Here is a 26,428-nt window from a genome sequence, read left to right as displayed (position 1 = left end):
AAATTAAAACAATAATTAGAAATTATTTTGCCCAACTTTATGCCCACAAATTCAATAACCTAAATGAGATGGATGAGTATTTTAAAAAATACAAATTGTCCAGATTAACAGAAGAGGAAGTTGAATACTTAAACAACCCCATCTCAGAAAAAGAAATTGAACAAGCCATCAATGAACTCCCTAAGAAAAAATCTCCAGGGCCAGAAGGATTTACAAGTGAATTCTATCAAACATTTAAAGAACAGTTAATTCCTGTACTATGTAGACTATTTTTGAAAATTGAGGAAGAAGGAATCCTCCCAAATTCTTTCTATGATACAAATATGGTTTTGATACCTAAACCAGGAAGAGACAAAACAGAGAAAGAAAATTATAGACCAATTTCTCTAATGAATACGGATGCAAAAATTTTAAATAAGATTTTAGCAAAACAAATACAGCATTTCATCACAAGAATAATACATTATGACGAGGTAGGATTTATACCAGGAATGCAGGGCTGATTCAATATTAGGAAAACGATTAGCATTTTCGATCATATCAACAACAAAACTAACAAAAACCACATAATTATCTCAATAGATGCAGAAAAAGCTTTTGACAAAATACAACACCCATTCCTATTAAAAACACTGGAGAAAACAGGAATAAAGGGAACTTTCCATAAAATAATAAGCAGTATCTACCCAAAACCTTCAGCAAGCATTATATGCAATGGGGATAAGTCAGATGCATTTTCAATAAGATCAGGGGTGAAACAAGGATGTCCCTTATCACCACTATTATTCAATATGGTACTAGAAATGTTAGCTGTAGCAATTAGTCAAGATAAAGAAATTGAAGGAATAAGAATAGGCAAAGAAGAAACTTTAAGTTATCACTCTTTGCAGATGATATGATGATATACTTAGAGAATCCCAGAGATTCAAGTAAAAAACTACTTGAAATAATAAACAATTCTGGCAAAGTTTCAGGTTTCAAAATAAACCTGCACAAATCTTCTGCATTCCTATATATTAGTAACAAAGTCCAACAGCAAGAGACAGAAAGTGAAATCCCATTTAAAGCTAGGGTAGACACTATAAAATACTTGGGAGTTTACCTACCAAAACAAACCCAGACACTATATGAATACAATTACAAGACATTTTTTGCACAAATAAAGTCAGATTTAAGTAAGTGGAAAAACATCAGTTGCTCAGGGGTAGGTCGAGCTCATATAATAAAAATGACAATTCTACCTAAATTAATCTACTCATTTAGTGCCATGCCAATTAAACTATCAGATAATTATTTTCTAAAGCTGGATAAAATAGTATCAAAATTCATCTGGAAGAACAAAAGGTCCAGAATATCAAAGAGACTAATGAAAAGAAATGCTAGTGAGTGGAACAGGTTTAGTGAAGACATCTCAGATCGTTAATTCTTCTCCCAGGGGTGAGGTAAGACCTAGAGGCTCAAGGTTACAATATTTTTAGAATAGAATAGTTCCATATAAGGAGATAAAACTGTGTAGTGTATTAGGGTCTTAATGATTGGATAAAACTTACATAATTCCTCGATGTCTTCATTTCAAAAGGGTTGGTCAGATTTCGTGTCTAGAATGTAAGATCACATTCTCAGCTAATGAGGATAATGGTCAGTGGGGGAGGGACGGACTTGCATTAGGGTCTATATAAATCACTGCCTTTTCTTTGTCTTCAGCTTTCCTACTCCAGGTGACCTGGTATAGGATTGTCCCGCTTCTCAAGAATCGAATAAATAAACTTTCTGTCATCACTTTGAGAGGCCTCTGAGTAATTACTTTAAGTAGGGACCTGAGCCATCCCACACACTAGGGAAGGTGGCCTAGCACTACAAGATCTCAAATTGTACTATAAAGCAGCAATTATCAAAACCACCTGGTACTGGCTAAGAAACAGAAAGGTAGACAAGTAGAATAGACTTCGCACTCAAGACACAGTAGGCAAGTAATATAGCAACCTCCTCTTTGATAAACCCAAGGACCCCAGCTTCTGGGATAAGAACTCATTGTTCAACAAAAATTGCTGGGAAAACTGGATAACATTGTGGCAGAAACTAGGCACAGACCCATGTCTGACACCGTATACAAGAATAAAGTCCAAATGTGTACACGATCTAGGTATAAAGATGGATACCATGGACAAACTGGAGGAGCAAGGAATAGTGTATTTATCAGACTTATGGAGAAGGGAAGAATTTTTTACTAAAGAAGAGTTAGAAAACATTATGAAATGCAAGATGGATAACTTTGATTACATTAAACTGAAAAGTTTTTGCACAACCAAACCCAATGCAACCAAAATTCAGAGGGATGTAGTAAATTGGGAAAGAATTTTTACAGCTAATCTCGGGGATAAAGGCCTCATTTCTGGAATATATAGAGAACTCAGTCAAATGTACAACAGTACAAGTCATTCCCCAGTTGATAAATGGTTAAAGGATATGAATAGGCAGTTTTCAGAGGAAGAAATAAAAGATATCTATAATCATATGAAAAAATGCCCTAAATCACTTTTGATTAGAGATGCAAATCAAAACAACTCTGAGGTACCACATCACACCTATAAGATTGGCAAACATGACAGAACAGGAAAATGATAAATGTTGGAGAGGATGTGGGAGAGTTGGAACACTAATTCATTGTTGGTGGAGCTGTGTGCTCATCCAACCATTCTGGAGAGCGGTTTGGAACTATGCCCAAAGGGCTACAAAAATGTGCATACCCTTTGACCCAGCAATATTGCTACTAGGACTGTATTCCCAAGAGATCATAAAAATGGGAAAGGGACCCATATGTACAAAAATATTTATAGTAGCACTCTTTGTAGTGGCCAAAAACTGGAAATCAAGGGGATGCCCATCACTTGGGGAAAGGCTGAATAAGTTGTGGTATATGAATGTAATGGAGTACTATTGTGCCATAAGAAATGATGAACAGACGACTTCAGAGAGGCCTGGAAGGACTTATATGATCTGATGCTGAGCAAAAGGAGCAGAACCAGGAGAACTCTGTGCACAGCAATGACCACAGTGTGCGAAGAGTTTTTCAGTAGAGAGTTTTTTCGGTAGACTTGGAACTTCGTAATAATGCAAGAACTTAAAAAAATAATAACAACAATAATAATTTCCAATGGTTTTCTAAGGCAAAATGCTCTCCACACTCAGAGAAAGAACTATGGAATTTATTTGCATAATGTAGCAGATCATGTTTGTATATGTGTGTGTGTACGTATTATGTTTTGATTTGTTATATGATTTCTTCCATTTATTTTAGTTCATCTATGCAGCATGACTACAGTGAAAACATATTCAATAGGAAAGTGTATGTAGATCCTATATAGAATTGTATGGCATCTTGGGGAAGGAGGGGGGTAAAAATCTAAGCTTTTTGGTAGTGATTGTAGAACATTAAAAAAAAAGAAAAAAGAAAAAGTTTTACCTCTTAGCATTACCCTACCTGTGTATTTTGTAAAACCTAAGTCTTATGAGAAGAAACTTACCACTTCTCAAGGCACCATCTTCTACATTTAGACAGTTCTCATCATTAGGAAGAACTTACTTACAGTCTTGTATTATTGTAAGCCTAAATCAGATACTCTTGAACTTTCACCTATCAAATCTCTATCTACCTCTTCAGCGACTAGTAAAATAAAAACCTTAATCTACAGGACAACCCTCCAAATACTCAAACAACTATCATATAAATCTCTTCTTAAGACTTAAATAATCCTGGTTCCTCCAATTTATCTTAATATGGCATAATTTCTTTGTTTTTGAGAGTGGGGCCCCTATCTCATGTAGGCCTGGAAGTGCAGTGACCACTCAGGGGCCTAATCCCACTACCAATCAGCATGGAAGTTTTGACCTGCTCCATTTTCCACTCTCCTTAGGTAACCAGGTAGTCTTCCATAACAAGAGGCTCCTTAGAAATGCAAAGTGTTAGCACAATGTATAAGACATGGTAGGCACTATATTAAAGTTAGCTATTATTATTGTTCTTGCATTGTTGCCAGGCTTAATGTGTCTAATTAGTTTAACCCCACTGCAACAACTCCAGAGTTCAAATGATCAATTCATCAGCCTCAGACTCAACAAAGCAAGCCATCACACCCAATAATAAGGAATAATTTTAATGCTCTTTCTCTTCCTGGTCACTCTATAGATTTATCAAGCAGCTTCCAAAAATGTGGCATCTAGAACTGAACATGATACTCCAAATACAATCTAAACAAAATATATTTGGAAATATCACCTCACTAGTCCTGGACAAAATAGGCTGGATGGATGGACAGATGGATGAATAGATGGATGGATGCATGGATGCATGGATGAAAAGGTATGCTTACATATGCCAAACACTGTGCTAATGGCTGGGAGTAGAAATAACAAAAACAGTCCCTGACTTCAAGGACCTTACAGTCTAGTAGTGGAAGACAATTTAGATAGGGAAGTGTTGGTGTGCCAGGGAAGGTGTTTTGGAAAGACACAGGAATGATGAGTAGAGTCATAAGGCAATTTGTCAGTCATTATCAAGCACATACCATGTGTCAGACACCATGCTTAAGCAGTGAGGATACAAAAAGAGACAAAAGACATTCCCTGCCTTCAAGAATCTCACAAACTAACGGGGGAAACAACAAATGAACAAATAAGTACAAATAAGCTATATACAAGATAAACAGGAAATAAAAGAGAGAAGACACTAGAATCAGAAGGTGTGGAAAAGGCCTCCTGTGAAAGATGAAATTTTAGTGGGAACTTGAAAGAAGCCAGGAGGTGGAAATGAAGATAGAGAGCATTCCAGACATCGAGGACAGGCAGAAGAAATGAGAGTGAAGGAGCATCATGTTCATGAAATAGCAAGAAGGCTAGTATCACTGGTTCTAATAATACATGATAATAACACATGAGAGTATTATTATCATGAGAGTGGAGAGTAGGATTTAAGATGACTAGGAGGAAGGCAAGAAAGGATGCTAGAGTATGAAGGGTTTTGAACACTAAAGAGAGGTTTTACTGAATTTGATCCTAGAGGTAATAGGAAGCCAATGGGGGCTGGGGGAGGCAGGAGTTGGCATGTTAAGGAAAATCACTTTAGTGGAGGAACAGAGGATGGACTGGAGTTGGAAGAGACTTGTGGCAGGCACACTCACCAGCAGGCTACTACAATGGTCCAGGGCAGAAGGTGAGGAGAGCCTACACATGGATGGTGACAGGATCAAAGGTTTGAGAAAGTATGTGTTGAAGAAATGTGACAAAGGTGAAATCAACATGCCTTGGTGGCAAGAAATGTCTACAGGGCAGAGGGGAGCAAAGGGGCAATAAGAGATAGTAAGGAGATGAAAAATGATACATAGGTTGCAAACTGTGGGACTGGAAGGAAGTAATAAGGAAGTTTGTGAGAGGAGGGGATTTTAGAAGGAAAGATAATGGGTTCCATTTTGGACTTGTTGAACTTAAGATGTCTACTGGACATCCAGTTTAAGATGCCTGAAAAGCAGTGAGCAATGCCAGATTAGAAGATGGCAGAGAGATTAGGACAGGATAAGTAGATTTGAGAATTATCAGCATGGAGATGATAATTAAATCCATGGGATCTGATGAAATTAGAAAGTGAAGTTATTACAGAAGAGGAAGAAAAGGATGCAGGACAGAGTCCTGTGAGACACCTATAGTTAAAACACATGATCTGGACCAGGATTCAGCTAAAGAGACTGAGAAACTCAGAGAGGGCTATTCCAAAAACCTTAAGAAAAGAGTAACAAGGAGAAGAGAGTAATCAACAGTGTCAAATGCTAAAAAGAGGTCAAGAAGAATAAAGGCTGAGAAAAGGTCACTGGATTTGACAAGAGACCATTGGTAACTCTGGAGAGAGCAGTTTCAGTGGAATGAAGAGGTCTGAAGCAGGATTATAAGAGATTAAGAAGTTGAATATATTAACTTCTCTAAAAGGTAGCACTGATTTGTACTGTCTCCAGAGCAAAAAATGGGATTGGGGGTGGGGATAGTGGCATGGCGAAGATGCCTAGAAATGGTGAATTATCACCTTTCAAGAATTCTGGGCCAAGGGCAAGAGCTAGAATGCTGGGTTGGAAGAAGAGAAAAGAGCTACAGCAGCATGGCAGAAAGGAGTCTGTGCCTCTCTTCTACATATAGATATATGTGTCTGTATATGTATGTCTGCATATGTGTATGTGTGTATATATGTATGTGTATGTATACACACACACACACACACACACACACACACACACACACTTACTTCTTGGCCATTTCTAAACCATGCTGTTTGAACTCCAGCCATCTTCCTCTCTTATTCTTCTCCCACCCAAATCTTGAACTCTTCCCCTGGAACACTCTGGACTTTCTGACTTTATCTTGCTGGGAACAAGGTCTCTATATCACTTATAATTCAATTCTAAAACATGCACCTGGTGCTTGTCCCCTACTCTTTTTTATTCCCCTTTACATGTTGTCTTCCCTGACTAAACTGTAATCTCCTTGAGGGCAGTAATCTTTGCTTTCTTGTATTTATATCCAAATGATTAGCAAAAAATACACAGTAATCACTTAATAAATGCTCTATTATTCATTTATATATCTCATTTGGTCCTCATAACAACCCTCTGAGGTAGGTAAGGCTCATTGAAATTAGGGAAAATATTTATGCTGATCAGTCACACCTGGCCTCTTACCTCCTATCAAAAGTCTTCATTGAATTTCTTCACTGACCCCTATTTCACAAATAATGAACTCAGCCTAAGAATCAGCCATATCACACTGCTGATATATACTGTTCATCAAGTCCACTGAAAACATCAGCTCTCTGTTTCATCAATATTAAAGATTTTATATAAGATTTTACCTCCTTGTTTTCTATATTGACCTTGTTAGTGGTTAAGTTTATAACGATTTTTTTTTTTTTTTACGAAAAGTTAACTCCCCAGTTACCTAATTGCAAACACAAAGCAGTTTCTAAAATTCACCTAACCCAAGGGCTTTTAAGGTATACTAAAAGGACAAAGAGTAAGTTGGGATGTATCCCACCACCATTCAGGATAAGGCAACACTGCATAAAATATTTCTAACAAATATCCTGTAATATTTAATAAAAGCAAGATATAATTTATAGCATCTTCAAAAGCAATACCAAACCTTCCAATGAAGATTTTCATGACAGCAATCAGGAACCATTAGGATAAGTAGTGTGATAGATCCATTGTTCAATGAAATTGTCCACAAGTATGTAATGTTTGAGAATCACTGTTCTAAATAAGAGCTATACACAAACAGGTGCTCCACAAATTATTTAAGGCAGAACTACTAATGAGATAAAGGCCAATTATTTAGCATTTTACAGAGTTTTGAAAATTTTGGAAGATCATATCTGAGAAGACATGTATTTTTAACTTTCTAAATAACCTCTTTAGGGGCAGAGCCAAGATGGCAATGTAACAGCACAGACTTTCTAGAGTGCTCCCACCAAGCCCAACCAGCCAAATACCTGTAAAAAAAGGCTCTAAACAAGTTGTAGAGCTGCAGAACTCACAGAATGACGGAGTGAAGCAAATCTCCAGCTTTAGACAGCCTCCTAGAAGGTCACCGAGAAGTATCTATCGAGCCATGCTGGGGAGCAGAGTGCAGTCCAGTGTGGGCTGTGAGTGCACAGAGGGGACCTGATCAGGCCTTAGAGGGACTGAATCTCTCACACCTGTGGTGGTTTTCAGACTTCATGACCCCAAAACGCTGAGGATAAATTGGAAGGCCTGTGGGACCAGTGCAAGAGTGGAGTGACCTGGCCCCAGCTCCAGGGCAGCAGAGGGCGGAGGGAGCAGAGGAACCCACAGCAGCCACAACAGCAGCAGGGGCAGCTGCAGTCACTGTTTCTGAAGCTATATGCCCACAGACTGTGGTGGAATGGAGTGAGTGACAGTACACCTTCTACCCACACTGAAAGCAGAGAACTACCCTGACAAAGAGCTCAAAAGTCAAGTAAATGGCTGGGGAAATGCGCAAAAACCAGAAAAAGAATCAGACTAGAATCTTACTTTGGTGACAAGGAAGACCAAAGCATCCAAACAGAAGAAAACAAAATCAAAGCTCCTCCATCCAAAGCCTCCAAGAAAAATATGAATTGGTCCTCAGGCCATGGAAGAGCTCAAAAAGGATTGTGAAAATCAAGTTAAGAGAAGTAGAGCAAAAATTGGGAAGAGAAATGAGAATGATGCAAGAAAATCATGAAAAACGAGTCAACTGCTTGCTAAAGGAGACCCAAAAAAATGCTGATGAACTAACACTTTAAAAAATGGACTAACTCAAATGACAAAGAGGTCCAAAACGCCAATGAGGAGAAGAATGCCCTAAAAAGCAGAATTGGCCAGATGGAAAAGAAGATCCAAAAGCTCACTGAAGAAAAAATTCCTTAAAGATTAGAATGGAGCAGATGGAAGCTAATGACTATGAAAAATCAAGAAATTAGAAAACAAAATCAAAGGAATGAAAGAATAGCAGACAATGTGAAATCTCATTAGAAAAACAACTGACCTGGAAAACAGATCCAGGAGAGAAAATTTAAAAATTATAGGACTACCTGAAAGCCATAATCAAAAAAAGAGCCTAGACATCATCTTTCATGAAATTATCAAGGAAAACTGCCCTGATATTCTAGAACCGGATGATAAAATAAATATTGAAAGAATCCACCAATCACCTCCTGAAAGAGGTCAAAACACTCCTAGGGAATATTGTAGCCAAATTCCAGAGTTCCCAGATCAAGGAGAAAATACTCCAAGCCATCAGGAAGAAACATTTCGAGTATTGTGGAAATTCAATTAGGATAACACAAGATCTAGTGGCTTCTACATTAAGGGATCGAAGGGCTTAGAACAGATATTCCAGAGATCAAAGGAGCTAGGATTAAAATCAAGAATCACTTACCCAGAAAAACCAAGTATAATACTTCAGGGAAAAAAAATGGTCATTCAATGAAATAGTGGACTTTCAGGCATTCTTGATGAAAACACCAGAGCTGAATAGAAAACTAACTTTCAAACATAAGAATCAAGAGAAGCATGAAAAGGCAAACAAGAAAGAGAAATCATAAGGAACTTACTAAAGTTGAACTGTTTACATTCCTACATGGAAATATAATATTTGTAACTCTTGAGACTTTTCTCAATATTTGGGTAGTTGGAGGGATTATATACATCTAGACAGAGGGCACAGGATGAGTTGAAAAGGAAGGGATGATATCTAAAAAAATAAAATTAAGGGGTGAGAGAGGAATATATTGGGAGGAGAAAGGGAGAAATGGAATGGGGCAAATTATCTCTCATAAAAGAGGCAAGAAAAAGCTTTTTCAATGGAGGGAAAAAAGGGAGGAGGTGAGAGGAAAAAAGTGGAGGTTACTCTCATCACATTTGCCTTAAGAAGGGAATAACATGTACGCTCAATTTGGTATGAAAATCTATCTTACACTACAGGAAAGTACGGGAGACGGGGACAAGTAGGGTGTGTGAGGGATAATAGAAAGGAGGGCAAATGGGAAGAGGGGGTGGTTAGAATTAAACACTTTTTGGGAGGGACTAGGTCAAAAGAGAATAGAATAAATGGGGGGTAGGAGAGGATGGAGGGAAATATAGTCTTTCACACCCTGACTTTTATGGAAGTCTTTTGCAGCATTACACATTTATAACCTATATTGAATAGCTTGCCTTCTCAGTGTGGATGGGTGGGGAGGGGAGAAAGGGGGAGAAATTGGAACCCAAAGTTTTAAAAATGAATGTTAAAAATTGTTTTTACATGTAACTGGGAAATAAGAAGTACAAGTAATGGGGTATAGAAATCTATCTAGCTCTACAAGAAAATAGAGGAGATGGGGATAAGGGAAGGGAGGGGTATGATAGAAGCGAGGTCAAATTCAGGGAAGGGGTAATCAGAATGCACGATGTCTTGGGGTGAGAGGAGGGGAGAGATAGGGAGAAAATTTGGAACTCAAAATCTTGTGGAAATGAATGCCAAAAACTAAAAAAAAAAAACAAACAAATAAACCACAAATAACCTCCTTAACAACAATTTCATGTATATTTTAACTGTCTTGAATGGTATTCTCCCTAATCAATCAATAAGTATTTATTAAGTGCCTATTCTGTTTCACAAATTACAAGGAACTGGAGGTGCAAAATCAAAAAAGATACAGCCCCTACCCTTAAGAGGTTTATATTTTGGGAGGCAGCAAAGTGTACAAGATAGAACCGCCCTGAAGTCTCTAGCATTTAGCCATACACACTGGCTATGAGACCACAATGGTTCAGACATTTAACTTCTCAGTGCTCTAGGCAATTCTCTAAGACCATATATAGCAAAGAAGATAAGGACCTACTTTGGTACAGGGCAGGTCCACCAAAAGACTTCAGGCAGCCTAGTGGAAAAATGTAGGGTTTCCACTGAGAGCATGCTCCTGTTTGTCATGTGACTCTCGTCAACCAACCATCATCAGTGTCTCTAATCTAACCTATCTGCAGGCAGAAGTTTAACCAGTTATAATTTTGGCCCCTACCCACTGCCAAATTGTGCAGTTCTAGTATAGGGAGTTTCCTGATCTTGCACCCTTTATTAGTGAAGTCACAGGTCCAGCCTCTAGCCCCCTTCCAGGGAATACCATAATTAAACAATAGATGGTACAGTGGATAGAGCACTGGACCTACAGTAAGAAGACTTGAGTTCAAATTCAGCTCAGATAACTCCTAGATGTGTGATCATAGTTGAGTCACACAACTCAGTGCCTGGCACAGAGTAGGCACTATGTAAATGTTTATTCCCTTCCCAGTGTACTATGTTCACTGTGCTAAGAGTTTTCCAAATATTATCTCATTTGATTGTCACAATCACCCCAGGAAGAAGATATAAAATGCTCCCATTTTATAGCTGAAGAAACTGAGACAGACACGGTTAAGTAACTTATCCAGCACTATGCATCTAGTAGCAGAAGTTGGATGTGAATTCAGGTCTTGTTGACACTGGACCCAGAGTTCTATGAGCAGTACTGCCTATCTACCCTCAGGGACTAATGAGGCATATATCATTGGATACATATTGTTTGTACGTATGTACGTATATGTATATAGCTACTAGTCCCTTAAAACAAACAGATTTAAATTCCTGGGGGCCTCTAGCTATTCCACCCAAGTAGGGTTAGGGCTGCTAAGGTAAACAGACCCATTTCCAAATAGGGGAGAGCTCTAGCATGGCTCCCAGACTGAACACTGTTCTATATTTGATAGATTTCTACTCTTAAGTTTGAATTCCTATTTGTCTGGGTTGCTTTTAAATGTGTCTAAGAAATTATCATCCCAAGCTAAGTGTCCTTTCTGCATGAAGTAAATCATCTTTTAACTATTCAATGGCCAGTTCAATGAGTGCTTCATTTCATTCTAACATCAAACTAGAACTGTCAGTCTTCAGGGTGTACCCCCAACATCCAGTACTCAGCACAGAAAGGATGGCTGCAATATTTTTTCCCAATTGTTAGACTTCAAGCATAATTCCTATTAAAGAACATTAACCTAAAACTACCAACTTTTTTCTATGATATGCACAAGATAATAGTTATTTGTACATAAGATCTCATATATATTTTACAAATGATGATAAAAGTAACTTGGCCATGATTACAAATACCACTGACAAGGTAGGAAATCAAATCATTCAAGCCACTAAGTATTTTTGTCAGTCAATCAATAAACATTTCTTAAGAGTCTGCCAGGTACTGTGGAAACAAAGAAAGTCAAAAGCTAGCCCTGTCCTCAAGGAGCTAATTGGGGAGAAAAAAAGCAAATAACTGTACAAATAAGACATATACAGAACAATTTGTAAATAATCAACAGAAGAAAAGGCACTAGAATTAAGAGATCATCTTCCTATAGGAGATGGGGTTTTTAGCTGGGACCTGAGGCAAGCTAGGAGGCAGGGAAGAGAAGAGAGAGCATTCCAGGCAAGGGGGCAGCCAGTGAAAATGTTTGGAGTCAAAAGACAGAATGCCTTGAGAAACAGTAAGGAGGTTAGTACCAACAGATTACACAGTAAATGGTCCAGTGTAAAGTATAAGATAATTGGAAAGTTGAGGGTAAAGGGCACTCTATTTTGGTTTAATGTTGGGATGAAATGAAGTACTCACTGAACAGATCACTGACCATTTAACAAAAGTTCTACTCAGCCCTAACACAGTAAGTATATGTAACAAGGATACCGAACGGTTTTGAAATACCCTGAGTTTTATAAAGATTCACTACAGTTTATTGAGGAGAGGGATTGACATGGTCAGATCTGTACTGGGTGATAATAATGTCAGAGGAAAAGAGGTGTATGTGGTAAGGAGGCAAAAATCTACCAGCCTTGGCAGTAGATTGGATATGGGGTGTGGGAGACAATGAGAATGAGTAATACTGTGAACTTGTGGGACTGGGGGAATGGTAGTGCTCAACAGTAAAAGGGAAGTCTGGAAGGGTGAATGATTTGGAGGTAAAGATAATGAGTGTGGCTTTGGACTTATTGAGTTTAAGATACCTACGGGACATCCAGTTCATGCTGGCTTTTTGAAGATGGGAGACTGAAGATCAGCAGAGGTTGGGACTAGACAAGTTTATCTGAGAATCATCAGCACAGACTCAATTATCGAATCCAAGGGAGATGATGAGACTATCAAGAGAAATAATATAGTGGGAGAAAAGAAGATGGCTCAGGTCAGAAAAAGATCTGAATGAAGATCCACCAGAAAAGGAGTGGTCAGATAATTAGGAGAACCAGGACAGAATAGTGTCCTGAAAACGTAGAGAATAGAGTATCAAAGAGACAAGGACTGGCAGTGTCAAAAGCTTAGAAAAGTCAAAAAGGATGAGGACTGAGAAAAGGTCATTAGATTTTAACAATTAACAGATCATTGGTAAGAAATTTGAAGAGAGTAGTTTAAGTTGAATTTATGTGAGAAGTCAAACTGCGTAGAGCATTAAGAACAAAGTGAGAGGAAAACAGAGGCTCCTATAATAGGAGTTAGTAGGAAGCCTGGCCAAAGAAGGCATGAGAAAAATGAGATGACAGGTAGAAGGGAAGAATAGATCAAATGAAGGGTTTTTTGAGGAAGAACAAGACAAGGTTTTTTGAAAAAGAGGAAGATGTGGGCATGTTTGTAGGCAGTAGGAAGCAGTCAGTAGCAAGGAAGAGACTAAATGTAAATGAAACAGAAGACAATCTCTAGGAAAAGACAGGATAGAGTATGGCATCATTTGTGCATGTACAAGGGTTAGCCTTGGCAAGAAAGGCCACCTCTTCTTGTGGTGAAGGAAGAGATTATGACAGAAGGTATCTGTGTAATCTGAAATGTAAGCCATCAGTTTACAGCAGCAGCTAACTCAAAGAAGACAGATGTTTCTCAAGTAATATCAACAAAGAATTAAGCAAAAGTGAAGAACTATTCTCCTGGTTGTAGACTGGAGAAATTTCTCTTCCAGGACTAAAAAAACATACCTCTTTATTCCCCCCAGTCCCACCCCAAAAGAGCAAGAGAGAATAACCTAACACAAGGAGAAATAGCATCATAGAATCATAGTTCTCAGGCTGGAAGAGGATGTAGAAAAATCATCCACTCCAACTCCTTCATTTTACTGACGAAACTAAGGGCCAGAAGCCACACAATAAGGACAAAAGTCAGAACTCAAAACACAAGTACTTTAAGAATTCTGAACAGCTCTTTCCACTGCATCTCTACTGCCTCCTGGGAAAGTAGATTTCAGAGAGAAGAAAGGACTAGTCCTAAGCAAAATTTATTCTCCCATTTCCACCTGTCCCACCACTTACCTTCCCTCTATCACCAGCATTTCTGTATGGTACCTTTTATACAGGGTATCCCAAAAAGCCTTCCTGCAGTTTTAAATTTTGAAAGCTTAAAACCACACTAAGACTTTTGGGACCATCTATGTTCCTAAAACCTCATATCAAGCAACTACTCTAGGTCATCTTCTTAGCCCTCCTGCTTTTCCTTTGTAACACACACCAAAGCTTCCAAAATGCTGAATCCTACTACTCCAATTTACCACCAATACTCTCATAGCACAGTGTCTGGCACATAATAAGTGCCTAATGAAAGCTTTTATCATTTATCATTCATACCCCCCCAGTTAGGCATTAGGAAAATAAACTGATTAAAATAATTCCTATTAAGATATGGACAACCTCCCCACAACCTTTCTGGGATATGTTTATTAACTCTAAGAAATATTCAAATTTGTGAAATTTAGTACAGAGTGGCAAAGAGATTTAACTTTTATCAACACTACTCTGCTTATTTCTTACATAAGGCTATCCCTGAAAAAAATCAGGCCAACATGCATAAGAATGAGCATCTAAAACTAACTGGCCTGAAGTGAATTCTTCTATCAATTAGCCTAATGACACAGTTACCTGAAGTTCATATTTCTTTCCTACTTTGCAGTGTTCTTTAATAAGAACTATGCCTAGAACTCGGCATATTTATGTGACCTTAATAATAAAGATCATATTATAAAACAAATAAGAAAAACAGAACATACACCTCTCACAATTAGGGTCAGGCGATGTGTTCTTAACCAAACAGAAGACAGAGGGAATTACAAAAGATAAAACAAATAACTATGATTACATGAAACTAAAAAGTGTTTACACAAATGCACATAAGAAAGGAAAACAAATGGTTAAAAAAATCTTTTGTTTATAATTTCTCTGATAAGCGTTGGTATTAAAGATACATAAACAACAAATACATTAACATGTGCACATATACATACATATAGACAGGTAATATGTATTTACATATAGACATACATATAAGTGTGTATGTGTATAAGAATAAGCAAATACATACATATGGGAACAGTTCTCAAAAGAAATACAAAAGATTAACAAAAATATGAAAGAATGCTCCAACACTAAGAGAAATGCCAATCAAAACAACCCTGAGGTTTCATTTCACACCCTGCAAGTTGGCAAAGATGACAAAAGATGGGAACAGTCAATGTTGGAGGAGGTGTGGAAAGATTAAGTATATTAGTGGAACTACTGGTGGAACTCTGAAATCAGCACAGCCTTTTTGGAAAACAGTTTGGAATTATGCAAATAAAACAACCATAAAGTTCATACCCTTTGACCCAAAGATTTCATCGCTATGCTTATCCTCCAAGGAAACCAAGGAAACAAAAGAAAGTTGGCATATATGCCAAAATATTTAGAGCAGCATTTTTTTTAAACAGCAGATAATTGGAAACAAAGTAGATGCTCTGTCAATTAGGAAATAGTTAAACAGTGTGGAACCCACCAATAATGAAATGTTACTGAGTTGGATGAATAGAGAAATGTATGTAAAAATCTACAAAAACTGAAATAAAGCAAAAAAAAAATACATAATTACTACAAAAATGTAAATGGAAAGAACCACTAAAAAAAGGTATCAAAAGTGAATGTTGCAAAAGTATAAGAACAAGCATGGCTCAAAAGGGGAGATGAAAGAAGACACTCTGACTACTATCTTACTCCTTCGAAGAGGTGAGGGGTCCACAAGTATTTTACATTGTACATATTTTCAGACTGTTTTGATGCATTGATAAGTCATGTTGATATGGGATAGCTGTCTGTGATAGGGAATGATATTGGGAGAAATTCTGGTGACAGAAAGAAAAAGATCAATAAAAGCTTTCTTAAAATAACAATTAAAAAAAGAAGCTATTCTTTCCAGTAAAAGTACTGAAATAAGAATAACTGAAGATTTAATGAGATTATAAATATGCTCTGGACTCTAATCCTGTTTTTATAAGCATCACTGTTAGAGCTGTGATGAACCAAACCTAGAGCCCAAGCAGTAACAACTCCTGGACTCAGTCAGACAGATGGTTATCTCTATATTAACTGAAGTTAAGTGACTTCTCTAAGATCACACAGCAAAATAGGAGTGGAAAAGCTAAAACAAAAATTCCTTGCTTTGTTCAGCAATATTCTTTTCACTACAACTCAACACTGCCTACAGTAAAAGCCTGAAAGGAATTAAAGGCTTTTTTATTTGTCCCTAATTAAAATCTCCCATTTGTCACAGTTCTTTCTTCCTTTCCTCAATCCTGTCATATCACCCATAACCCCCTTAAAAGAAGCTCACGATGAACTGAAAAAACTAGACAATCCACCATAAACTCCCTCTTCTTCCCTTCATTACCTCTCAAAACATCTTGTCTCCAATTCTCTCCTTCCCTACACTACAATGTGATAACTAGTAGGCTCTTCTCAAAGGTAATCAATCTCTCTACCTGTTCTGATTCCAATCCATTTCTACTCTTCAGGCAGATTTCCCCTGCAATAACTTTCCCTCTTCATCTAATATCCAGTCTCACAACTTACCTACCCCTCCTCTGTAAACAGCTAAACTCCTAGAAAAACTCCACATCCTTTCTCAATCATTTCTTAACACTTTGCAATGCGAATTCTGATTCATCACTCACCTGAAACGGCTCTTCCAAGTTAGCAATGATCTCCATCTCCTAAATGGCATATCCAAAGGCCTTTAGTCAGTGTTCATTCTTTTTTGGCCTCTGTGTGGCACTTGACACTACTAACCTTTCTTCTTCCTGGATACTTCCTTTGTGGGTATAACTTTGTTTTTTCTTGGTTGCTCCCTTACCAGTCAAAAACCTATTACCAGAAAGCTACTGCAATAACCCAAATGAGGTGAATTAGGCTGTGGCTCTATGAGGAGAAAGAAGAGGACCTACATTAGATATGCTGTGAAGGTAGAGATGACGATATTGGATATGAAGATGAGGGAGCAGTAGAGGATGATAGAGAGGTTGAAAGTAACAGGGAAAATGGGAGCAAAAGAAGGTTTGGGGCCTACTGAATTTGAGATGCCTACAGAACATGCACTTTGAGATGTCATAAAAAGGAGTTAAATATGTTAGATTGGGGCTCAGAAGGGACTATAGGGTTTGAGAACTATCTGTAAAGAGATGATAATTCAACCAATGGGAGTTGATGAGATCAGTCAATAAACATTAATTAAGTGCCTACTATGTGCCAGGTACACCAAAAGAATCAAGTTAAGATACTATAAAGCCATAAGACAAAGGGCCTTTTTAGGCATATTTAGTGGGTGGGACATGGATGAAGAACTAGAAAAGTAGACTGAGGAGTGGCTGCACAAAGCAAGAGAACCAGAAAAAGAGCAGTATCAAAAAAACCTAAAGAGGAAAACGCATCTAAGAAGAAAATGTGGTCAACAGTGACAAATGTTACAGAGGAGTGAGAGTGAGGTCAGTAGATACGGCAATGAAAAAGTCATTGGTAACACTGAACAAGGCAGTTTCAGTTGAATGATGAGGTTAAAAGCCAGATTCTAGAGAGTTCAGAAGAGAGTAGGAGAGGAAATGGAGTCATCTATGACTTTCTTAAGTAGTAAAGGCAAAATATAAGATGACAACTAGTGGGAATGCTCAGATCAGGTAAGGATTTTTTAAGGGGGGGGGGGGAGAACAAAAAAATGTTTGTAGGCAGCAGGGGAGATAACCAATAGATAACAAGATAAGAAAATAAGATAAAGCAAGTGATAACAGAAAAGGTAATTTGCTGGAGGAGATAAGCAGGAATGGAATGGAGGGTACATAAATGGGTTTGCATTTGCGAGGAAAAGGGCCACCTCATCATCCAAGGCCCCAGTAAAAGAAGAAAGCTAGTGTTTAATAGACATTTCCAACTGAATGTTGATAGGTAAATCAAATCCAGAGTTTCCAAAACTGAACTCATTATCCTCCTCCTAAACACCCACCCCTCTTCCTAACTTCTTTATTTTTTATGAAGGGCATCACTGTCCATCCACTAACCCTGATGCACAAACTTGAATCATCTGTATCTCCTCACTCTCCCTTATCCCACTACCACATATCCAAGTAGTTCTCACATTTTGTGGGATTATTTGGTTATACCTCCAAAACATCTCACATAAGTTACCTTCTCTCTACCCATAAGAAAACCAACCTAGTTCCAGGCTCTCATCCCCTCTTACCTGAACTACTGCAAAGTTCTCTGCCTTAAGTCACTACTCTCTTTAATTCATCCTCCACATATCTGTCAAACTAGCTCTTCTTAATGGCTCCCTATAACCTCTAGGAGCAAACAAATTCTATTTGACATTGAAATGACTTCACAATCTAGCTTCAACCTACCTTTTCCAAACTTGTTTCATTCATTGTGCTTGAATCTCAAGTGACTAGCACAGTGCTTAACACAGTAGGCATTTAATAATACTTGCTGATTGACTGTTACATCATGCTCCCTCTTACAAACTTTAACTTACAAGACTCCAAGCACAACATTCTGTATCTCCTGTCTGTGCCTTTCCACAGACTATCTATGCCTTTGCCTGGAATATTCTCCCTCCTCTCCTCTATCTCTTAAGAATCTTTAGCTTCCTTCCAAGTTCACCTCCTACATAAGGCCTTTCTTGATTCCCCCTCCCCTAATTACTGCTGTCCCATGTTCAAAATTACTTTGTACAGATTTTTGCATTTACTTTCATGCATATTTACATACTGTCTCTTCCTAGAGAATATAAATTCCTTGAATGCACGTGTTGTTTAGTTTATATTCTTGTATCCCCAGTATCTAAGACAAAGTAGGTACTTAATGCTTGTTAATTGATTAGTAGGAATAATGAATCTTGGTTGGCCAATTCATATAGGACTTACTAGGAAGCTTTGATTTAGACTTCCTATATACTCAGTTGGGTCTAAAATCCTTCCCTTGGATCCACAAACAGGTGTAATTATACTCTGCTTTTAAATTTATAGCAACAGGCTGTATTCAACCCACAATTCACATGAATTTGTGCATCCACTACAATTTGCACTATACTTTAGAAATTATACTCTTCACATAAACAATAAATTTTTTCTGACACTAACTTTGAAGGCTGCAGCAGCACAGATACAGTCATGTCAGCATATATTTATTTATTTATTTAGTAGCTTTATAGTTTACCAAACACTTTTCCCTCATCTGTCCTGTAAGAGGGCCAGTACAACAATTATCACCCCTCCTTTTTACAGATAAAGAGTATGAGAGATCAGACTTGTCAAAAGTCACATAGGGACTAGCTAGGTTCCAGGTACACTGACTCCATGATTGGGTTTCTTTCCTCTGCACTATGTTGCATTCTCAGCAACTTAAATCATTACAAACATCTTCCTAGATGTTAAAATGGTTTTTCTCTCAAATACCCCAATCAACAACAATCCCTTCCTCTAACTCTTCCACATATTACTTTAGCTAAGATGTGTTATTTTTTTTAGGTAGGTCAACCATAGTCAAGATATTATTCTGATTACTATTTAAATTTCTAAAATCAGCTACTATCAACTCAGAGAGGATATTCCTTCCACTTCTGCCATCGTATTTGGAGAATACAAGCACATACACACAAGCACACACGCGCACACACACACACACACACACACAAAATCATGAGAACTTCACTGTTTGTACCTTGCCTTTGTCTCAAAGCTATAGCTGGAACATCCTTTACCAGAAGAAGTATCGTCTCATATGGACTATGTGAAGTACACATAGATTGGGCATGCAGACTGTTGCCTAATACATCCTTCACCACTATTTACACAACAAGGTAAAACTGCTACAAATAGTGGTATGCTTCACTGACAGCTAAGGATAAAAACCATCACTGAAATTTAGCATCCTGAATTCTAAGCAGCAGCTATCCACCATCTCTATCCGAGCCTCTGGAAGTCTGACAGTACTCTCAAGTGTAGAGAGAACAAAGATCAATGGACAAGTAGCTTTCCCCCATTTATCATAGGCTAATAGGGTCAAAGACTTGAACTAAAAGGGACCTTACAACAGCACAAGGCTGACCTCCTTATTTTACAAATGATGAAACTGAACCCTAGAAAGGTTAAGTGGCTTGCCCAGAGTCAGATACATAATAAGTGTCTGAGGTGGGATTTGAACCCAGGTCTTCCTGGGTCTAAGTCCAGCATTCTTATCCACGATATACCATACTGCCTTTCTCCTTTCTAGTAAATTATCAATGCTGTTCAGAAAGTCTGAAGCCTTAAGTGCAAACGCAAATATTTATAATGACTTTTGTTAATAACATTAGATTCTACATGTTAATTAATATTTGAAATCCTCTATCATCATGATTTCAATGTCATAAAAATTAAGAGAGTTCAAAATGCTTTCAGCATAATTATCTTATTCTCTTGACTTTTATTGTCAAAGGATGGTTACAGAAATCAACACTGAGTATCACTAATTTGTTTAACAAATCAATAAAATGCACAAAGGCAGTTGTATTTGTGGGGTTGGGTGGTAATTAGGGTTAGATGACTTGCCCAAGGTCACAAAGCTAGTAAATGTCTGAGCCTGAATTTGAACACAGGTCCTCCTGACCCTAAGGCTGATTGATACTCACTGTGCTATCTAGTTGCCGCACAAAGTTAGTTTTTTAAAAAGCTGAAGGAGGTATAATTGCTTAAAAGGGGTTACAACTGCCCTATAGTATACAAAATGCTATTATTTGGTAAATATATCAATAATATGACAAAGATCTGTGATTTCCTTGGTGTGGGAAGATAGTCCACCAACATACAGCAACTGCCTATGCCTTGGCAGGTTAAGGGGAAATGGGGAAGGAAGGGGAAAAAAATCTAAGATATATGAAAGTGATGGTAGAAACCTGAAAACAAATAAAATAATTTTTACCAAAAAGTCTTAGGGAGGTGCCAGTGATCAAAGAGGAAAAGTGACTTGACATAGTCACATAGCTAGTGTCAGAGGTAATATATAGGATCTGAATCCAAGTCTCCCCGTCTGCAAAGTCCAGTATTCTACTCACTACATCACATCAGCCTGATTGTCTTTGATTTGATACTTTTTAAAAATAAATATGAAATTTACAGTTACCAACAGGCACATGAAAAAATGCTCTAAATTACTGATTAGAGAAATACAAATTAAAACCACTCTGAGAAATCACCTATCAGATTGGCTACCATGATAACAAAAGAAAATGACAAACGTTGGCGAGGATGTTAAAAAACGGAGACACTAATGTACTGTTGGTGGAGTTATGAACTAGTCTAACCATTCTGAAGAACAATTTGGAACTATGGCCAAAGGGCTATAAAACTGCGCATACTCTTTAACACAACAATACCACTACTAGGTCTGTATCCCAAAAAGATCAAAGAAAAGGGAAAAAGACTTATTTGTCCAAAAACACAGCAGCTCTTTTTGTGGTGGCAAAGAACTGTAAACTGAGGGGATGCCTATCAACTGGGAAATGGCCAAACAAGTTGTGGTATATAATTGTGATGTAATACTATTATGCTATAATAAATGACAAACAGCATGGTTTCATAAAAACCTGGGAAGATCTTGACAACAACCCAGGGAGGTGGGTGCTGTTATTATACCCATTTTACAGTTGAAGAAACTGAGACAAACAGAGGTTAAGTGATTTGTCAAAGGTCACACAACTAGTAAGTTGTCAGTGGCCTCATTTGAATTCAGGTGTTCCTGACTTCTGGCCCAGACCTCTATCCACCTACCTACCATCATATATGAAACGCTGAAAACTTAAGTATTTATTAGAAATATCATTTCTAAGGGATCAGATTATGCAAACTGGCTTTAGATAAATTAACCTAAAGTCAGTCAGTCATAGAAACAAGAGAGACTTACTTCCTCCTGGCTCCAGAACCACAAATTGTACTTTCTTCTTCCCATTCTACAATGAGGAAGAGTCTGGATCACTGGTCTACTCTCTAAGCTGTCTTAACTAATTATCATTCCTTAATAACACAGAAAGAACAACCACCCCCCACTACCACTAAGAAAAATGCAATAAGAGTCCCTGGCTCCCAATCTTCAGGAGCAAAAGATCTTGTCAAAATACCCAGGCCAGTAACATTGACAGAAAAAGTTCTAGATTATTTGAGCTCACGTGGGTTACAAGATTCTGGGTTTTGCTGAAAGAGCTTCCCTTTCCACTTTCCCTCTCCCTCCTGCCACATTATTCTAAAAATGCTTGATTTGACTTGTAAGAGTAATATTAGTCATTTATTAAGCAGCATAACAATTGTTGCTTATCATTAAATGTGTCAGGTAAATTCTTAAGTTTAACTTCATTATAATGCTAACTAAATTCTGCTGATATATACTCAGTCTTCAGTATGTTGGTCACACAATATGATCAATCACTGACAATGATATTAAAGAGACTTGATCTCAAAGCAGCAGTGAAAACACACTAATTCTTAATCTTAAATTGGTAACAAGAGACAAAAATATAGTAGTAGCCTACTGTCACCAGGGCAACATTTGTAAAAAGACTTGTATAACTAACTTGCCTATATTTTAGGCAAAGAATTGGTCCTTAACATTCCTCCCAAATGAAACTGCAAACTATTTGGTAGCCTCTAATTGAAAATTAAAAGATAAATTCACTCTCAGTGATAATACTGAAATTCATTCTCTCTCTCTACCCTACAATAGGATGCAAGATAAAACACAAACTTTTCTAAATATCTGAAACCCTATGATGGATATTGACTCTGGAGCAGACTGAAAATTAAGAAAAAAATGTATACAAACTTGAATTTTTAAAATAACATTAAATTTTCCAAATTTTAAGTTTCAGAAATAAAAATTAATATCATATATAAGGAAATTTACACCATGAAAAAACAAGCAGCTTAAAACCAAACAAAAGCAAACAGACATTTTCAGAAGCAGGTAACTACACACAACCTCAAAAGAAGCTGTCAAAACTAGATTAAGCAAAGGAACATCTGGTAGTTTACTTTGAAATGCTACTTCTTGGCTGATTTTGTGGCCTAAGAAAGAAATAACTTACTGCCACACAAAGAACCCTATGTTCAGGCTCTGGCTCACTCCCCCACACAAACTAAGAATTAAATGGGAGTACCCACTGGACAAGGAGTCAAGACCTGAACTCCATGGAGTGCAGGTTCCATCACCCTATATCTGGTAGAGGGTACTTTAACCTGAGGCATCAGTTTCCTCATTTTCAAAATCAAAGGAGTTGAATGTACATAGTTGAATTTAAGTTCTCTTGCAGCACTAAAATTTATAATCCTACAAAGCTATACCATGTTTATAAATATTCATACAGCTAGTACCAATCGCTGAAATTTGCTTATTTTCTAACAAGAGGAACATATTTTTTAAAAAAGCAAATAATTGTCTTCTCAATGCTATTTCCACAAATCAGATGATAGTCCTTCCCAAAAAATCACAACTCAAAAAATTCTAAAGACCCTTTGCATCAAATGAAAGCAGTGAACAATTCTGTTTTCTCAGTTTTAGACATAATTCCATCACATCACAGTTCTCAAGAGAGTAACTTGAGTAATGAAAGATATCACTTCCTCCTCAGACATAATAAATTGCTTGATAATTCCATAGTCTAAAAGGATTATTTTAAATCAATTCTACAGAATAATCTCAAAACACAAACCTACTTTTTTTTTCCAGGAGTCAACTCATAGTGGCAAATCATATTTTTAAACAAGCAAGCTTGATCACATGACTTCTCATGACAGCAAGTATCCTTAACCTCAACACCAACATTTCCTCTACTTATAAGAAAAATGAGAAAAAGAAGAAAGGGGTGTAAAAAAAAGGGGAGGAAGAAGAATCTGAATACTAGAATTAAAAGGATGAGCTAAGGAGATAACCACAATGGAGAAAGAACAAAATAAAGGCTGAAGACGAGAAAATTTTATTTTTTAAAAAAGAACATAATTCAGATCCACAAAGAAATGAAATAGTACAACAAAAAGTATAAAAGTTAAAAAAAAAGTTTAAATGTACATTTGGTATTTCTGCAGACATAAACATTTCTGAAATCACACACACACACACACATATATATACTTAAGTGTTCAAATGAGCATCTTATTAGTTCATTTTTTTAAATGAACTACTTATGTTTCTAAGATGTTTTCATTACTCATAGAATTCCTCAGAAAAAATTTAATTTTGAAATCCAGAAATCAAACCATTACAATTTAGAGTTTTAACTACTTGTTTCACAAGCAACACATTTTAAGTAAGTTCTGTGCTGATAACGAAAATAAGACTGAGCATGTTAACACGCTGACTAAATGACTAAAAGTAACATAAGTTAGAGGTTGAACTTGCCCTTGGACAACTCATATACCTGAGGGAAGGCTTATTGTCCTTAGTCATGTCAATCTCATGTGAAATGTGTACTGTAGGGTGCCAAGACCAAAATGTGTTCATGTAAACCTTAATTCTGATTTGTGTTGTATGCTATGTTAACTTTCTTATTTGGTAGATTACTTGGTTCAGATAGAAAATCCATTCAAACCTACATCTAGGTTTGTTAAACAAGCACGTTATTTAGAATGCCACTCAAAATTTAAATAGCAAAATTCAAAAAATTTTTATACTCTGTCTCTTCTAATAAACTATCAACAGATTTTTAAGGGTTACCTTTACTTGGGAAGAGAATATAGGATGTTATACAGCAAAAATATTCTTAAATGTAGAAAAGATCCATCACAGAGACCTCGGCATGCATTTCATAAACACTACGGCAAAGCAGAAAACACAGCCCACTAACATATTTCATGAAAAAGAGTAGAAATGAAATAAAACGAACCGACAAAAATAAAGGCACTTTCAGAGGGCTTCCCTTCAAAATATATTTTCTAATGTTAACTCCTGCTTAAGGGTTTGGATTACGCTCAAGTGCTATGCAGATATCCCTTTCTCCTGATTCAAACCCGCACTGAACTCACGGCATCTCGTTAAGTAATGCAGTACAGTGCGGTGCAGGTTTACACCTCATGGCTCAAATTCATACACTTAAATAACTATATTTAAAACAAGAAGTTTAATGCATGTCCCGAAGAATTAAAATACGAGGCATGCCCCGCAACCAGAAACTTTTTGAAGTGTGCACAAGGGAGACCAAAACCAGCCGCGGAGGTGCAACAATCTCTGATTATTCCGCAGTTCTGCCAGCGCTCATTCCGGTTCACACTGCAAGGCTCCCTGAGGCTCAGACCAAACCCAACTGTCACCAGGGTGCAGTAATTTAGAGTGAGCCCCAGTCCTCCTCCATTCGATCCCAGGCTGCCCCTCCCCACAGCCTCCCGGCGGCCGGTGAGATTTACCTCCGGTGACTGACAAGTTACAGTAGACAGCAAACGGACACATTGTATCCTTTTCTCCTCGCCCAGAGCAAAGGCTGAGACGACGTGGGGGCAAAGGGGAAACCCCGGGCTCGTGGGGCTCAGGGGGAGCCTGCGGGGGCGCCTGGAGAGGGGCCAAGCGAGGACGCTGCGGCCCCCCAGCTTTCGCAGCGCAGGCTCTTCCCTCCCCCTCCCACCCCACCCCCGGAAAGGAGAAAAAAAAAACCCGCCAGAGGATTCAACAGGAGAACCGCGCCGCCCGCCTGCGGTCCGCGAAACAGCCCGAGCCCGAGCCCAGGCCGGCGGCGGCCACCGGGGAGCGGGGGGAGGGGAGGCGCGGGAAGGGGGCGGCTGGAACCCCGGGCTGCCCCTCGGCCCCCGCCGCCAAGGTCACCCGGCCCCGCGGCCGCCCCGCCCGGAGGAAGGCGGCAAGTTTAATTTCTTAGAAGCCGTGGATCAAGCCAGCGGCGCGCGCACGCGTGTGCGCGTGTGTGTGCGCCGGAGTCGGTGCAGGGGGTCCGAGGGGGGTGCAGGAGGTCCTGGCCCCCGCTCCCTCCCCCGCCCGGAGAACGAGACACCTCCCGGCCAAGGGGCTGCTCAGCCCTCGAGTCCGAGGCGAGCCGAGCCGGAGGCAGGACGGCCGCGGCTACTGCAGGGCGGGCGGGCGGCGCTTCAGCCCCCGCCAAAGGCACACACACCGCCGGCCGCGGGAAAATGGAGCGCCCGGGCGGGCAAGAAGAGACCTTTCTCCCGTTAATTGAATTGTTTCCTACCTCCGGCTGCCGGGCTCGCTGCTCCTCTCACTCCGCCGCTCTCCGGGATCCGCCGCCGCCGCCGCCGCCGCCGCATCCAATCGCCTCCTCCTCCCCCCTCCCCTCCCCTTCCGCAGCTAGCCCGGCCGTTCCTCCTCCTCTCCGCTTCAAAATGGCGCCAAGCGTTCTCCGGCGGCAGCTCCAATCGAACCGCGGCGGAGAGCACCCAGGGGCAGGCGGAGCGCGGCGCGGGGGCGCAGCGCCCCCTGCCGACCGACCAGCAGACCAGCCAGACCGGGTGTCGCTCAACCGCCCGACCCGCCTCCCCGGCCAACCGCGCCCGCGCGCTCCGGGGTGCGCGCTCCAAGCACGCGCCCGCGC

General features: G+C 38.9%; 1 protein-coding gene across 6 annotated transcripts in view; it reads right to left on the bottom strand.

Moving 5' to 3' along the window:
• PDS5B (PDS5 cohesin associated factor B) overlaps positions 1-26,211 on the bottom strand; it is a 232,424-nt gene extending 206,213 nt beyond the window's left edge. For 4 of the 6 annotated variants that reach the window (XR_011967607.1, XM_072611888.1, XM_072611889.1 and 1 more), the window contains exon 1: positions 26,069-26,195. The gene's annotated coding sequence lies outside the window, so the exon portion shown is untranslated. Of the gene's footprint in view, positions 1-25,277; positions 25,297-26,068 lie in introns of those variants that run through there. The other 2 variants (XM_072611890.1, XM_072611891.1) reach the window with 2 other exon arrangements.
• Between the last annotated feature and the right edge of the window lie 217 nt (positions 26,212-26,428).

Source organism: Notamacropus eugenii, chromosome 5 (assembly GCF_028372415.1).
Source record: "Notamacropus eugenii isolate mMacEug1 chromosome 5, mMacEug1.pri_v2, whole genome shotgun sequence".
Classification (NCBI taxonomy): domain Eukaryota; kingdom Metazoa; phylum Chordata; class Mammalia; order Diprotodontia; family Macropodidae; genus Notamacropus; species Notamacropus eugenii.
Note: the sequence above shows the minus strand (reverse complement) of the source record. Positions and strands in the feature narration are given on the sequence as shown.